This window comes from Pteronotus mesoamericanus, unplaced genomic scaffold (assembly GCF_021234165.1).
Source record: "Pteronotus mesoamericanus isolate MK-2021 breed Mesoamerican mustached bat unplaced genomic scaffold, CSHL_Meso_final scaffold_21, whole genome shotgun sequence".
Lineage (NCBI taxonomy): Eukaryota > Metazoa > Chordata > Mammalia > Chiroptera > Mormoopidae > Pteronotus > Pteronotus mesoamericanus.
Genome location: NW_026555310.1, coordinates 12,302,082 through 12,316,942, shown reverse-complemented (window position 1 = coordinate 12,316,942; position 14,861 = coordinate 12,302,082).

Here is a 14,861-nt window from a genome sequence, read left to right as displayed (position 1 = left end):
CTTAAAGAAAATGATTTTGTCGTTTCTGTTTTAATATATTAGAATTTGTCAGAATTGCTCTTACATGGATTATCAGTCATGATTATCTCCCATAATATAGCACTTTCCAGCAACAAAGAAAAATAAATTAATGAGTTCAGAGGGCTCAATATTTTAAACTCATTGTGTGGCTTCAAGGCAAAGCTCTATTTTCTGGGATCAGTTAAACAGAGAGAGAGTTTATCTCTGGAGCCATGAGCTCCTTTATACTCAGGGTCAGAAAAGATTCAGGTGAGAGCGCCTTTTTCCTTTATTCCCACATAGTAAAACTACGCCACCTGGTGGTGATCAGGTTCACCGCTTCTGATGAGAACGGCCCCTAGATCAGATCAGCTGGTAGTACTGAGAGTGCTCTTGTTGAGAGAAAACAAACTGCCTTTTATTCCTAGCAGGTGTAGTGAACACCCCGCCCCCTGAGGATCCCTTGTTGGAAATTCGACTTTGTGTAACAGAACACTAAACTACTTAAATGGTTCTGCTCAATATCATCAGGGTACTTAAATACAATCAGGTTGCATATGCGAAGAAATATGACATAATAAAGCATTGAGGGTTAAAGAGAGTTCTTCTTAGTCTATGGAGGAAGCCAATTTCAACTTAGCACCATAGCATGCGTCTAAAATGGGGTTCCCAAAGCCTACCCCAACTGCAGATCATGGAAAGCCCCTCAGCTCATTAGCTAAGAATAAAGGACATGAGTCCCATCACTGTCAATGTTTCACTCTGCAATTTTGACAAACCACTCGATTTGTTTTGGCCTTTTTTTCCTATTTGCAAATGATGTAATGGTGCAGCAACTACTCATTAACTAGAGTAAGCTTGAAAAAGTATTTTGAAATAAAATTAATTGCTTTTGCCAAGTAAATAATTATAAACATTATTAGTTTGCAAGGTAAGTTCAGAAGCCCCAGTTTAAAGTACATTTGCTTTGCGACCTTCTGGAACATTTAGTGCTGACTGTAGAAAAGGGAAAGAAGAAAGAGAGAAGTTTTGGCTATACTGCTACTGATCCTGAATTTCAGGCAAAAACATTCATCATTAATTCAGTAGAAGTTGTGGTTGTTGTTGAAGGGTGATGATGTGATTGTTAGAAGAGTGTTGCTTTTGTTTGCTGGATGTTTATTTTTCATTGCACAAAAATTGCATCCTTGTTGTAAAGCAGCCTAACAATAAAGATAACACAAAAATTCCTTCCCAATCATCTCTTCCACCATAACAGTCCCCTTTCCCCAGAGATAAGCCCTCCTACTACTTTGTAATGAATATTTTCAAAACTTTCTCTGTATGAACTTTCTCATATATATGCATTTATACATACACAGTAAGATATGGAGGTTGTTTTGTGTTGTTTTGATTGCAAAAGAAAGAAACCCCAGATCAAATTGGTTAAACCCAAATCAAAATCATAGCAGAGTAGCAGGATTTATTGGCTCTTGTGTCTGAAAAGTTTATAGTAAACTGCAAATATAGCTGGATACAGGACTCAAACACCAGGATATCCCAAAGAAGAGACTTTGCTCCAACTCTTCCCTTCGCTTCTTGCTACTTAGGTTCCATTCTCAAATGCCACGTGGTGGCCAAATGGCCACAAAATACTTATTCTCTACATTTTATTACACTCCAGTCTGAGGGGCAGAAAAAGAGTTTCTTTCTCTGCAGCCCCAGCAAACTTCATCTAGCTGGATCTATCAATTATGTGCCCATCCCTGACCCAATTACTCTAGTGGATGATTCAATTTGAGAATCAGGTGAGGGCAATTCAATGCCCACATCTTTGTCTGTTAGTGGAAATATATCACATGTGCTGAGAGGTTCCCATAAAAAGTATGGGGAACAATTTTGTCAGAAAACAGGCAAATAAATACTGGGCAAAAAGACAACAGATTTGAGTTATCATAAGTAACTAGTAAAATAACATGGCATAAAAGCCAAGTAAAGCATTTAAAGAAGGAGGAATATATTGGCTAAGAGAAATATATTGCATAGAGATAAAAGAATATAAAACATGAAATCATTGAATTGGACTACTTTAAAGTCAACGGTGAAGACCTAATTAATGCATGCCATAGTAACTATAGTTAACAGTTGATAATATTTTGTATACTTGCAATTTGCTAATAGAGTTGATCTGAATTGTTCTTAATATCAAAAAAATAAAAGGTAACTAAGTGAGATGATGGATATGCTAATAGCTTGATTGTTGTAATAATTTCATAGTGTATATAAAAATATCACATTGGACACCTTAAATGTGTATAATTTTCATTCATCGATCATTCCACAACAAAACTTGGAGAAAAGAGGGAAAAAAAATCAATAGTGCTGCTGAGAATCAAAATGTCGCTTTGATGGTATTATGTTCAGAAACCCAGTAATGCCAGAATCCTGCCTTATGGATCATTTCTCATTTTCTGTACCTATAAGACACAATAGCAACATCAGAATAAACATATTATATTGTCAATAGGGACAAAGATAAAGTTCGTGTTCCATGGCTTAGTTATGAGGTATAATATCATGTTATTATATGCTCAATAGTTCTTCCCAAATCTTGCCTTTCTTTGACTTACTCTGAAGAGGAAGGGGGGGTGGAGGAGGCAGGACTGGACAATGCGCTGTATAGGTCTTCTTAGTGGCCGCATGGGGAGAAGGAAGCGTAAGAAAGCATGAGACATGGATGACGTTTTAGCACACGTTGACCCTGCCTGCTAATAACCATAACCCAACAAGGAACAGAGCCTGTAACACACACACACACACAAAATCATCCCCTCCACCTTTGGGTAGGGAGAGTTGCAATGCCTCTTCTTCCTCAGAGAATTTTAAGAGAGCAAATTCAATTAAGAGGAAATTTGTGTAAACAGCATACATACACTGCATTTTCTAGAGGCCTCTTGGTAAATGTAATAAAGGAGAAAATAGCTTAAAGAGTTATCAGGATCAAGAGAAAAGATGAAGGTGTCCGGCATGACTTGAATTTATGTAGATGCTGAAGGGGAAAGAAGACATTGATGGTTTAAAGGCCTTCATAATTGATAGAGCAAAGCCCCAAAGAAGGCGGGGAAGATAAATAGCCAGCTCCTTAGAGGAGAGGCTAACCTAGCCATAGGTAGGAAGAGGAACACCACTTCCTGTGAGAAAAAGACAAGCAAAAAAGAATAGCAGGAATGAAGAACATGGAATTAATAAGAAGAATGGGTAAAGAGTTCTGTTAAATGGATAAAGAGTTGGAGGGGGCTGGGAGTGAATCCAGGCATTGTAGGCAGAAAGACTCAAGTTCATATCCTCACTCTGCAACTCCTTGTACTTGACTATGTGACTTTGAGCAACTTACTTATTTTCTCTAAGCATCAGTTCTCTATTCTGTAAAAGGGGAATAATAATACCATGTAGGTATTTAGATGGTTTCAATTCTGAGTAACAGAAGCCCCACACTCTGTAGTCTTATATGCTACAGAAATGTATTATTGCATAAATCTGAATGTCCAGAGGTGGGCATCAGGAATGGTATGATTGGTCTTTGAAAAGTGGTGTCAAACATCCAGATTCTATCCTTTCCTCCATTCTGTTCTTCTTAGTGTGTCAGTTTTGCCCTCTGCTGGCTTCCTTCAAAGGGGTAAGAAGGCTTCAGCGCTTCCAGGTATCATAATTTTACAATTTATGGTGAAAAGCATTGTACCTAGTCCCTGTGCTTGAATGTAACATATTCTAGGTAACAAAAGACCACATGATCATGTGTTAAAATATCTAATAATGCAAACCATAGTGCATCAAATTTTTGCTAGAGATAAAAATTATAGTGGAGTTCAACTCTGATTTCAGAATGTCAAAATATTCTTTATTGACCCAGATGAGTAGCTGCAAATGATAACATTTTTTAAAAAAAAACTTGGCTTACAATTTCAAGAAATCCTTTAATTAAGATCCAGGAATCTGAAATGAGAACAGTGGGAAGAATTTGTTTCAAAGTTGAATCATTAATGAAACTAATAATAACTGACCTTCTCAAATTGAAAATTAATTTGGTGTGATGCTGATTCTTCAGCCATTTTCAATCTTTTTATTTTATTTTTTTATCCTCGCTAGAGGACATTTTTGTCCATTGCTTTGAGAGAGAGAGAGAGAGAGAGAGAGAAAGGGAGGGGGCGGGGGGAGAGAGAGAGAGAAAGAGAGAAATACTGATGTGAGAGAGAACCATTGATCCATTGCCTCCCATATGTGCTCTGACCAGGAAGGAACTCACAGCCTAGGCATGTGCCCTGACCAGGAATTGAACCCACAACCTTTTGGCCAGGGCCAGTTTCAGTCTTTTGGCTCGTATTGGAAAATACTTTTCAAATTGATTTTGTAACACAATAAACTCCTCACTAATCACTTTGTTTTAAACAAATCAGTAGGATTTATTTTGCATTTTGAATACAAATTGTAAACTCAATTGTGAAAGTGAATTTGTCTGAAGTTGTAAGCATGGTAATATTATGACTCAGCTTTTCAAAATTAAGTGAATTTATCATGTTAAAACTAAGCAAAATATCCAGCTGAAACAATTTACTTATATTTTAGAGTTAGCTAATGCAGTTATTTAGATAAATTAAGAAATTAATAAATTCCTGTCTCCATAACTCAGGAGAACCAGAACTTTTAATTTGACAATACAACTTGTGTAACTCATTGTCCACATAAGTTATGTGACATTGACAAATAGCCAGTAGTACTTGCGACGCAAAATAAGACTATTTAACGAAAAATATTTCAGCAGGAGTAGCCAATCGCAATGTTTCCACAAGAACATAATTGTAATTTCTTTTCAGATTCTCTCTCATAATTTTTACAGTATATAACATGGAATACTTTTATATATCTCAGATACTCTAAAAGACACTTGAGTGATGTTTGAACTTGGTTTCACATCCAATTTTCATGTGAACAGTCAGTAAGTGTGGGACACAGAGTCTTTATGGTGGAGATAGGAGCACTCACTACTTTCTTTCTGTGATTTTTCTTAAACTGGGGACTCTTAGAAAAATGTGCTTTCATAGGTGCAGTAAGAGAAGTTTTATCTACAAGTCAGCCCACAATTAAAGAAGAGTATTCTTAGTAAATGAGAGCAGGACCTGTATTTGCTCTGTTCACCCTCAAGTCTCTAATACATTTCTGAAACAAATCAGGGCTCAAAAAATATTGACTGAATGAATGCTATCAGTGTGGAATCTGTTTGACTTGGGTAGGTAAGTCATTTTCCACATCTCTACATAATATGATGAAATAATGGCTGAGATGATACAAGTGTTTGTGTAACATATGACTCAACTCCAACCCTGCATATAGCTCAGGCAGTGCCAGGTATTAACTGATCAAACAAAACATGTTGGGTTTTTTTTGTTTGTTTGTTTTTGTTAGAAATACACAACATAGGCTATAGATTTTAGCGAAATAAATATACTATTTCTTAAGCATTTACTTCATAAAAAGCACTTAACTTTGCAATGTCCTCAATTGTTCTCATTCCCAGTGGGAAAACACTGCATGTTAATATATAAAACAGCTGATCATAGAAATCGTCATGTACCAAATTATTAGAGGTGACAAAATTCGGATTGAGTTCAGAGGAGGAGAGAGACGATATCAATTTATTGAAACTTGAATTTTTAAAAATAAAATATTTTTTCTCCTGTTCATAGCTACAACATAAAAAAATAACAAAATGATTAGAACAGAATTATTTTTATTCTTCATTGGTACCAAAATTGTTGATAAAATGTCAACTGTCTAAACAAAAGAATAAATAATTTTGTTTTGCTTGGATTTTACAATCTGCTTAGTTTTTGTGTTTATCTGGCCTGTTATGGGTCACTGTCTGTTTTGTCATTTGTTTGGGGAGCCTTAGGTTACAAGTGGCAAAGCACAACTTCTGTTTACTACCTCCAAATTAATAAACATTGTACCCAGCTACTAACCAGACATCTGATTACCCTGCTTATCACTTTGTGGTTCTGCATATTATTCTGAAGAAAAAATGTCAAATTAAAAATAATTGCATAAACCCCAAACGGAATAAAAATATATACTTTGAAAATCTGTAAAAGAGAATATTGACTATTTAAAAGCTGAAACCTAAGTCAATATACATATTAATCAATAATCTGTCATCTTGGAAACTTACTCCAAACTCTATGGAAAACAAGGAAAAGATACACCATTTTAGCAGCCTTTCCTGACAGTGAAAAAAAAGAAAAACAAAAACAAGAAGACTTCCAAATGTGAAAAATCATTCCTTAGAATGCAATGCAAAAAAACATTGTGTTTCTGAGCTTGAAAGCTGATATATTTTCATTATTTTCTCTGAATTGTTATGGGACATTTGAACGAGTAGAGAAAAATTCAGTAAATTCATCATTGCCCCTGGCTAATGGTAACAGATATTCATCAGGGAGTGATTTGGTAAGAAAATAAGAACGTAATAGTGCATTTACAAGAAAAGCAAAGTTAATTTCTTTGGTATGATCTTTGTTTTGTAAAATTGCCATGAAATTTCCATGCAGGAGCCTGAGGTAATCACAGCTGTGACTCAGAGACCTGCAGGCTAAGTGCAGATTCAGCTGGCAATTATAAGCCTAGAGGATGAGAGAGTCACAGTGTGAATTATAGGGGGGAACGCAGTCAATTGTATAAAATACTCATAATTTTAAAGTCATTGTTGATATTAAAAAATAATTCTTTGGGTTTCTGTTATGGTTGAGGTACAAAATAGCAAAATTTGTCTTTTATTTTTAAAAACTTGCATTCTTTTAAAATTATATTCTAGTATCAACTGTATTTTTTTAAATCTCCCAGCTTGTAGTAGACATTTTTCATACTTCGTGACCTTGTACTTTTGGACACTCTTTCTCTGTTTGGGGAATTGCCTTTTAGGTAAGTGTCTCACTTTGCCAAAAGAGAAACCAGCGGCTCACTTCCCCAGCATTCCTCAGAGGTAGCGGCAAGTATGTGACAGACTAGGTTTAAACTTGGCAACAAGAATGGTGGTGTTTTCGCCCAGTAGCAGCAGAAGGGTCTTCATGGCAGTGGACAGTAGAGTTATTAGGATGTGGTGGAAAGCACAGCCTCCAAGTGTGATTTCTGGCCCTTGCAAAATTCTGCAAATATGTATATGTTATGCCTTGCCACTTGTAACTTAATGTTCTCCAAATTAATGACAAAACAGACAGTAATCACTAATGAGCCAGATAAATGTAAAAATTAAATAGATTGTAAAACCTGAGCAAAATAAAATTGTTTAGTTTTGATGGTCAACATTTCATCAACATTTTGATATCAATGAGGGAGAAGAGTTTATTGTGACAATTTTGTTTTATTTATGTTATACCTTTGAATGGGAGAAACAAATGCCACTTACACACACAAGTGCATGTGCACACACACACACACACACGTTGCGTCTAGAAAATATTTGTCCATGTTATATGGGAAATAGAGACATTTATTGAAGAAGGTACAAAATACAAGAAACATTGTACACAAGACAATGACGCCTCAGTCCCCTTCGAAGTTGGCACCTTGGGACCTCACACAGTTTTCCTAATTGCCATCAGCTACCCTATCATATTTTCCTGAATCTCATCAACCATCTGAAATTTCTTCCCTTTCAAAGCTGATTTTAATTTTGAGAAAAGCCCGAAGTCACAGGCTGCCAAATCTGGGCTGTAGGGGGGGCTTTGTCACCTGGGTGATTTGATGTTTTGCCAAAAAACTCTGCATGAGACATGATGCATGAGCAGGTTCATTGTCGTGATGAAGCTGCCAATCACCAGCTGGCCATATCTGTGGACTTCTGAATCATCTGAATATTTTCCACAGAGGAATGCTCAAGTGTAACGCAAAATATGATGCAGATTTGTTGCTCTTAATCGCTCAATGATTTTGAATGCAACGGCCACACAGCACACATGCTCATTCAATGGTATCTACTGCCCCTACTGACTAGTACAGTGAAGTTGTCATTGTTCATGCATATGCATTCCAGTCCACTCTCCTTGGCTGCCAGGTTACGTCAATGTTGTCCAAACTGTTCTCAGGAGGGATATCTCTGGAGTGAGGGATCCCAGGCCCACAGTAGGGTCCCCAGCTCAGGGTTCCCTGTGCCAGGTAGATAAGCCCCTATAACTCCTGACTGTAAAAACCAGTGAGGTTTGAGTCACTGAAAGGAACTACTGGATTCCCAATCAGTGCTTCTTAAAGCGCCTGCACAGACTTATTCAGACTCTCTCCATTTGAACTCCAGCACTGGAGAGCAGCTTGAAAAGGCACCAGTGACATTTGGAGATGGCATCAGGGTGAGAGCTGGGGAGCATATTTCTCCCAGACAGAAAAGGGGAAGATGCCATTGTTCCTTTTCTGAGACCTCGCCCAACAGAGCCACAGAGCCAGCAGGGGCGGGGGCATATCTGAGACTCCATTAACCTGGCTCACACAGTTTGCTCCACCCTGGTGAATCTCTGAGGCTCTGCCCCACCCAATTTACCACCCACCCGAGCTGTTAACAGTGGCTTTTCTATATGAATGCCAGGTCTCAGCTCAGGCTTCACATTTTCCTAAATCCTCTCAAACAAGCAACAGCCAGCCTCAGTCGCCCCCAGCCCCCATACCTCTGGCTAGGCGGCACCAGGCCCAGCCCTAGTAGGAGCCAGCTTTGGATCAGTTTGGCTTCACCTGGGAACCTCCAAGCCCAGCCTAGTAGTAGTCACCTGCACATTGATTTGCAGTTCATGCTTAGTGGCTCTGGGTGGAACATAGGTGATGGCTGACCCTGGCTTGCACTACTTGGGAAACCCCAGAGCCTGAGTACCCAGTGGACAGTTACAGACCATGTTGGAACACCACCACGCTGCCACTGCAGAACTGATCGTCCATGGACAGTGGAGGTTGGGGGTTAGAGGTCACTTCCAGTCCTTGAAGTGGACTGGCCCGGGTAAATCCCTCCCATTGACCTGCCAACAGCAATCAAGGCTCAACTACAAAAGGAGAGTATACTTAGCCCACATGGAGGGCACACCTTGAGTATGCAGCTTGGGTGATAAGGGAGGCTGTGCCACTGGACCTTAAAGGACACCTACTACATTAGGCCACACTACCAAGACAGTGCATCTTAGCAGCTCTATTTAATACACAGAAACAAACAGGAAGGCTGCCAAAATGAGGAGACAAAGAAACATGGCCCAAATGAAAGAACAGATCAAAACTCCAGGAAAAAACCTAAACAAAATGGAGATAAGCAATCTATCAGATGCAGAATTCAAAACACTGGTTATAAGGATACTCAAAGAACTTAGTGAGCACCTCCACAGCATAAAAAAAGACCCAGACAGAAATGAAGGATATACTAATGGAAATAAAGAACAATTTACAGGAAATCAACAGTAGAATGGATGAAGCCAAGGAGCAAAACAATGATATGGAGCATAAAAAACAAACAAAAAAACAACCAATCAGAACAACAAGAAGAAACAAGAATCCCACAAAAACCAAGGATAGTATAAGCAGCCTCTGGCACAACTTTAAGCATTCCGACATTTACATCAGAGGAGTGCCAGAAGGAGAGTTGAAGGATCAAGAAATTGGAAATCTATTTGAAAAAATAATGAAAGAAAACTTCCCTAATTCAGTCAAGGAAATAGATATGCAAGTCCAGGAAAAACAGAGAGTCCCAAATAAGATTGATACAAACAGGCCCACACCAAGACACATCAAAATTAAAATGCTAAAGGTTAAAGATAAAGAGAAAATCTTAAAAGCAGCAAGAGAAATTAGTTAGTTATGTACAGGGGAGTTTCCATAAGACTGTCAGCTGACTTCTCAAAAGAAACTTTGCAGGCTAGAAGGGATTGGCAAGAAATATTCAAAGTGATAAAAAGCAGGGAACTACAGCCAAGGTTGCTCTACCCTGCAAAACTATCATTTAGAATCTAAGGGCAGATAGACACCTTCTCAGACAAGAAAAAACTAAAGGAGTTCATGATCACCAAACCATTATTATATGAAATGTTAAAGGAACTCATTTAAGAAAAAGAAGATTAAAACTATGAACAATAAAAGAGCAATAAACACATCCTTATCAATAAATGAATCTAAAAAAACAAAGTGTATAGTACAGGAAAAGGAGTAACCAAAGAACTTATATGCATAACACATCGACATGATCAAAGGGGTGGGGATTGCCTGAGGGAGCGGGGAATACTGGGTATGGGAACAGACGGGGAAAACAATTGGACAACGATAACAGCATAATCAATAAAATATAATTTGAAAGAAAAAAATAATTATAGAACCAATAAGTAGAAAATAATACATCATAAAATATAAAAGGTTTGAATAACACTATCGCCCACATTAATCTCAGCAAAAAGAATACTCCACTTAACAAAAGCAGAATACACATCTTTTTCAAGTACACATAGAAATTTACACAATTTAGACTATACCTTGTACTGTAAAATTAGTGTTAATAAATTTATAATGGTTCAAGAATTCAAAGTTTGTTCGTGGGCCACATGGGATTAAATGGGATCAATACTAGATTTCAATTTAATATTTTGACACCAAATAGCTCACTTCTAAATAAACCATTGGCTAAAGTAGTAATAGGAAGTGAATTAATTAATTAGGAAATATTTGTATTTCTAACTGAATGAAAACACAAACACTACAGATCAAAATTAGTGAGATCACACTGAAGCAACTTTTTGGAGAAATTCGTAGCAGTAAATGCCTCAGCTTTAACCTTTAGATACAAAAAAAGGAAGCGCAAATAAAACTTTAAACTGAATAAATGAAATAATAAAGTTCAGAGTGGAAATCAGTAATATGGAAAACATAGACACAGTAGAGAAAAATCAATAATACTAAAAGTTGGTTCTTTAAAAAAATGAATAAAATTGATAATCCTTTCACTGGAGCAATCAAGAATAAAAGACAGGAAACACAAATTACCAGTAACAAGAATGAGAGAGGCTACATACCTATTAAGAGAATAATGAAGGGATACTATAAACATTTTATGCCCAAAATTGATGAAATCAACATATTCCTTGAAACAGACAAATTACCAAAGATCACTCAAAAAGAAATAGATAATCTGAATAGTCTTATATTTATTAAGAAATTATTTATAGTTAAGAACCTTCCCATGAGGAAAATCCCAAGCCCACAGGAATTGGTTTTACTGATGAAGTCTATAAAACCAATATGGAAGAAATGTAATTCTACACTAACTCTTTTAGAAGTTGAAGAGGAGAGAATAGTTCGGCATTATCCATTATCCTAGTTAGGAAATGAAAGGCATTACAAGAAAACTACAAAATCCTCATGTACATAGATGCAAAATTTCTGAACAAAATTTTTAGCATATCAAATCCAACAATATACTAAAATGATAATATGTCATGACTAAGTGGAATTAGTCCTAGGAATGCAAGGTCAGTTTCACATTAAAAAAATCTAGCAATACAATTCACTATACTAAAAATTTGTTTTTAAGGAGCCATATAATCATCTGAACACATGCAGAAAGTTTTTTTTAAAAATACTCATCTATTCACGATAATGGAGAGAAAACCTTCAGCAAGGTAAGAATCAAAGGAGATTTTCTCAACTTAACAAAGGACACCTACTACTAACATCATAGTGATAAAAGACTGAAGGCTTTATTCTTAAAATAAGAGACAAAGTAAGAACATTAATGCTCATCAGTTCTGTTCAACTTAGTACTGGATAAACAGTAAGGCAAAACAAAGAAATAAAATAATAAAAACCAAAATTAATCTAGACAGGAAACTGTCTTTCTTCACAGGTTATGTTAGTCCCTAAAAAATCCAGTGGACTCTACAACAGTGTTACTAGAATTAATTAACAAATTTAGCAAGGTTATAAAATATACTATCACTACGAAAAATCTATTATATTTTTATATACTAGCCACAATATCCAATTATAATAAAATAACAATTAACAATTGCTTAAAAATATTAAATACTTCAAAAAGAATCTTATAAAAGATGTAAAAAGTCCTATGTTTGCTGGAAAAAATTAAAGAAAACCTAAACAAATAGAGATATATTATTATTATACTTTCATGGTTTTAAAGGTTCAATATCATTAAGATGTTAATTCTCCCCAAGTTGATCAATAGATTAAATACAATCCCATTAAAAATTTTAGTAGGTTTTTGTAAAGATACTGAAAACTGATTTTAAGTTTATATGGAAATGCAAAGAATATCAAATATCTGATTTCAAGCCTTATTATAAAGCTAGAGCAATCAAGATAATATGGCAATGGTAAGAGACAGACAATAGAGCAGTGTATTAGCATAGAGTCCAGAAATAGACCTACATCTATATGCACAACTGGTTTTCAACACACTAATATGCAACTGAATAGAGAAAGGACCATCTTTTCAATAAATGATGTTGAAACATTTGGTTATCCATATACAAAAAATATTCTTTATATATGATAAAAATTAAAATATTATTTTAAAAAATACTGATTGTTGGATCAAGCAGTGTAACTCAAGTCCTGACTGATTCAGAAGTTGTATCTGATAGTCATACTAAGCCATTAATAACTAAAAATTGAATAGTTTATTATTATAATATTCTTAAGAGTTGTGTGTCCTAAGAGATGGGATATACGTGCTTTATCAGCTGGATTCCTTTGAGATCAGAAGTAGCCAGAAAGTAATGTGCATATCTTAAATGCTTACAAACTATGAAACACAATCATGTGATATAAGCAACCAGGATATAAGATTTCTATGAGTAAGCAGAAGATTCAGATACCTTACCTATAAGTTGACCCCAGATATGTTATTTCTATAAGCTGTAAATTGCATTGCTATAGGAGTACAAGTAGTCACTCACTGTAAAAAGACTTCCATATCAATGATAAACTGCATATGGGATTGTGTTCCATAAGATTATAATGGAGCTTAAAAATTCCTATCACCTGGTGACACTTGTAGCCATTGCAACATCACAGGGCAACTCCTTACATGAGTGTTTGTGGGGATGCTGGAGGAAACAAACCTACTAAAAAATACAGCACATACAATTATGTGCAGTACATAATACTTCATAATGAACAACTGTTACTGGTTTATATATTTACTGCACCATAATTTTATCATTATTTTAGAGTGTACTCTTTCTACTTATAAATAAAAAGAGTTTACTGTAAAACACGATGCCCATGATATGGTGCAGCAGCCTTATACATCTAGGGTGTACAGTTAAATGATACAGAAAATAACATAAAAGTTTTAATTGCATCATTTTCCCTTGTGCTTGATTTAACCTCTTGTTTTTGTACAGGAACGTGCTATACATACCTGTGGCCTAGCGACAATAGGTTATACCATAAAAGCCTAGGAGTGTATTAGACTATGCCATCTAGGTTTGTGTAAGCACTCTATGAAGTTCTCATAATGACAACATCGCCCAAGGACATATTTCTTGAATGTGTCCCAGTCCTTCCGTGGCACATGGCTGAAATGCTGAATCTGAACTATCAGTCCCTGAGAATCCAAGCAGCAGCAGAGCCCAGAGTTCTGGTTGTGAAGCTAACCAATGATGAAATCATGCTAAAACTTGATTGGGATGACATTATTATTTTCTTACCAAATAACCATCTCTCAACTATTGGAAGGTTTAAGATTAAGTACAGAAATGTTGAAGATAATCAGAATCACTAGTTTTTTACCCTTGTTCATTCTATTACAGTTGTCCCAATTTCCACCCCCTCCCCCATTGCCCTCCTCTGCCCAGCCCAAGCCCCGCTCCCCCAGTCAGTCCCCACACCACTGTCCCTGTCCCTGGGTCATTCACACATGTTCTTTGACTAGTCCCTTCCTCTTCTTTTCACCATCTTGCCCCGCCCCCTCCCCTCTGGCCACTGTCAGTGTGTTCCGTGTTTCCATGGCTCTGGTTCTGTTTTGTTCATTAGTTTATTTTGTTCATTAGACTCCTCTTACAAGTTAGATCATATAACTTGTCTTTCAAAGCCTAGCTTATTTCACTTAGCATAATAGTCCCCAGCCCCATCCATGCTGTTAATATTTCAGCGTAAGGGAATTTGAACATACTTGGAATGTCCTTGTATTGAAAAAATATAGATTTTTTAGAGCAACATATGTCAAGCACTTAATTATATTTAAAATTGGTTTAGTGATTATTTATGCTTCTGATTTTAAAGTAAACCCTCATTAAGTGCATATATTAAAACATTTAAGAGAACTCAAGAATAAAATTATTTAAAAGTTTAATTTAATATTACTTTAAAAAAAATACATTTTAGACCTGAGAGGATTTTGTTTGCCATACAATCAAAGAATATAAGGAAGGAATTGAATATTTTATATTTATAGTTTAAAATATTAAATGGGACCTAGCAAACATTATTCAGAAACTGCTAAATTTATTTGACTTTAAAGCAGAATAGGTTTGTATGTTCAACTTAAAACTTTAAAGAACAATATTGACTAATTGAATAGCCAAGGCATGAATTTCAAATTTTAATATCAAAAGAAATCATTGGATGATATATTTTGCACTGAAAATCTATTCTTAAGGGTATAAAAATCTTCTCACACTTAATAAGACCTTCCTCTTTTTGTTCTGAAATTCATCCCACATTCCTATTGTTTCTTAAATTCTTACATTTTTTAGCTTATAAATTACCTTGTTACAGACTTTTCAAAAACATAATTCTCAGAATTGCAGAAAACTGTGTGCATATATATATGCACACACATACATACACACACACGT